This window comes from Mercurialis annua, linkage group LG3 (assembly GCF_937616625.2).
Source record: "Mercurialis annua linkage group LG3, ddMerAnnu1.2, whole genome shotgun sequence".
Taxonomy (NCBI): domain Eukaryota; kingdom Viridiplantae; phylum Streptophyta; class Magnoliopsida; order Malpighiales; family Euphorbiaceae; genus Mercurialis; species Mercurialis annua.
This window is the reverse complement of record NC_065572.1, coordinates 23,297,609-23,300,478: the sequence shown is the minus strand read 5'-3', so window position 1 is coordinate 23,300,478 and position 2,870 is coordinate 23,297,609.

Below are 2,870 nucleotides of genomic sequence, written 5' to 3'. Positions count from 1 at the left end.
TCGCTAAAATGGTGAAACGCTTGGATTTGTTTCGTAACGTTTGTAAACGTTTGCCTTAAATAGCTAAAAAGGTGAAACGCTTGGATTTGTTTCGTAATATTTGTAAACATTTGCCATAAGTTGCTAAAAAGGTGAAACTGTTGGATTTGTTTCGTAACGTTTGTAAATGTTAGGCTTAAATTGCTAATAAGGTGAAACTCTTTGATTTGTTTCATTACGTTTGTAAACGTTTGGCTTAAATAGCTCAAAAAAAGGGAAACGATTGATTTTTTGCTTCGTAACGTTTGTAAACGTTTGGCTTAAATCGCTAATAATGTGAAATGCTTGGATTTGTTTCATAATATTTGTAAACGTTTTGCTTAAATCGCTAAAAAAGTGAAACGTTTAGATTTGTTTCGTAGCGTTTGTAAACGTTTGGCTTAAACAGCTAAAAAGAAAAAACGTTTGGCTTTGTTTCGTACCGTTTGTAAACGTTTGGCTTAAATCGCTAAAAAGGTGTAACGCTTGGATTTTTTTCGTAACGTTTGTAAACGTTTGCCTTATATCGCTAAAAAGGTGAAACGCTTGGATTTGTTTCGTAACATTTGTAAATGTTTGGCTTAACTTACTAAAATGGCAAAACAGTTGGATTTGTTTTGTAATGTTTGTAAACGTTTGGCTTAAATTGCTAATAAGGTGAAACTCTTGGATTTGTTTCATTACGTTGGTAAACGTTTGGATTTATTTCGTAACGTTTGTACACGTTTGGCTTAAATCGCTAAAATGGGGAAATGTTCGGATTTGTTTGAAAATGTTTGTAAACGTTTGGCTTAAATTGCTAAAAAGGTGAAAAGTTTGGATTTCTTTTAAAACGTTTAAAAAGTTTGGCTTATATCGCCAAAAAGGTGAAACGTTTGGATTTCTTTCGCAACGTTTGTAAACGTTTGGCTTAAATTGCTAAAAACGTGAAACGTTTGGATTTGTTTTGTAACGTTTGTAAACGTTTGGCTTAAATCGCTAAAAAGGTGAAACGCTTGAATTTGTTTCGTAATGTTTGTAAACATTTGGCTGAAATCTCTAAAATGTGGAAACATTTGGATTTATTTCATAAAGTTTATAAACGTTTGGCTTAAATCGCTAAAAAGGTGAGACGTTTGGTTTTGTTTCGTAACGTTTTAAACGTTTGTCTTATATTGCTAAAAAGTGGAAACGTTTGGATTTGTTTCCTAACATTTGTAAACGTTTGGCTTAATTATATAAAAAGGTGAAACGTTTGGATTTGTTCCATAACGTTTGTAAACGTTTTTCTTAAATTGCTAAAAAAATCCAAACGTTTGGCTTTGTTCCGTAACATTTGTAAATGTTTGGCTTCAATAGGTAAAAAGGTGAAACGGTTGGATTAGTTTCGTAACTTTTGTAAACGTTTGGCTTAATTCGCTAAAAAGGTGACACATTTGGATTTGTTTCGTAACCTTTGTATACGTTTGGTTTAAATCGCTAAAAAAGTGAAATGTTTGGATTTGTTTCGTAATGTTTGTAAACGTTTGGCCTAAATCGCTAAAAATGTGAAACGTTTGGATTCATTTCATAACGTTTGTAAACGTTTGGCTTAAATCGCTAATAAGGTGAAACGTTTCAATTTGTTTCATAACGTTTGTAAACGTTCGGCTTATATCGCTAAAAAGGTGAAAGGTTTGGATTTGTTTCGAAACGTTTGGATTTGTTTAGTAACGTTTGTAAACGTTTGGCTTAAATCGATAGGTAAAAACTTTGGATTTGTTTCGTAACGTTTGTAAACGTTTGGCTTAAATTGCTAACACGGTGAAACTTTTGGATTTGTTTCGCAACGTTTGTAAATGTTTGGCTTAAATCTCTAAAAAGGTGAAACGTTTGGATTTGTTTCGTAACGTTGTAAACGTTTGGCTTAAATCGCTAAAAAGGTGAAACGTTTGGATTTGTTTCGAAACGTTTGGATTTATTTAGTAACGTTTGTAAACGTTTGGCTTAAATCGATATTAAAAACTTTCGATTTGTTTCGTAACGTTTGTAAACGTTGGGCCTAAAATGTTAACAAGGGGAAACGTTTGGATTTGTTTCGTAACGTTTGTAAACGTTCGGCTTAAATCGCTAAAAAGGTGAAACGTATGAATTTGTTTCGTAACGTTTATAAACGTTCGGCTTATATCGCTAAAAAGATGAAATGTTCGGTTTTGTTTCGTAACGTTTATAAACGTTTGACTTAAATCGCTAAACAGGTGAAACGCTTGGATTTGTTTCGTAATGTTTGATAACGTTTGGCTTAAATTGCTAAAAAGGGGCAACTTTGGATTTTTTTCGTAACGTTTGTAAACGTTTGGCGTAAATTACTAAAAAGGTGACGATTGGATTTGTTTTGTAACGTTTGTAAATGTTTGGCTTAAATCGCTAAAATGGGGAAACGTTTGGATTTGTTTCATAACGTTTATAAATGTTTGGCTTAAATAGCTAAAAAGGTGAAACGTTCAATTTTGTTTTGTAACGTTTGTAAATGTTTGGCTTAAATTGTTAAAAAGGTGAATCGTTTGGATTTGTTTCATAACGTTTGTAAACTTTTGGCTTAAATCGCTGAAAAGGTGAAACGTTTGGATTTGTTTTGCAATGTTTTAAACGTTTGGTTTTGTTTCGTAACGTTTGGATTTGTGTCGTAACGTTTGTAAACGTTACGAAACAAAACGAAACATTTACAACGTTACAAAAAATTTAAACGTTTCACCTTTTTAGCGATTTAAGCAAAAAAATTACGAAAGTTATGTAATAAAACCAAACGTTTTCCCTTTTTAGCGATTTAAGCCAAATGTTTGCAAACGTTATGAAACAAATCCAAACGATTCACCTTTTTAACAATTTAATAC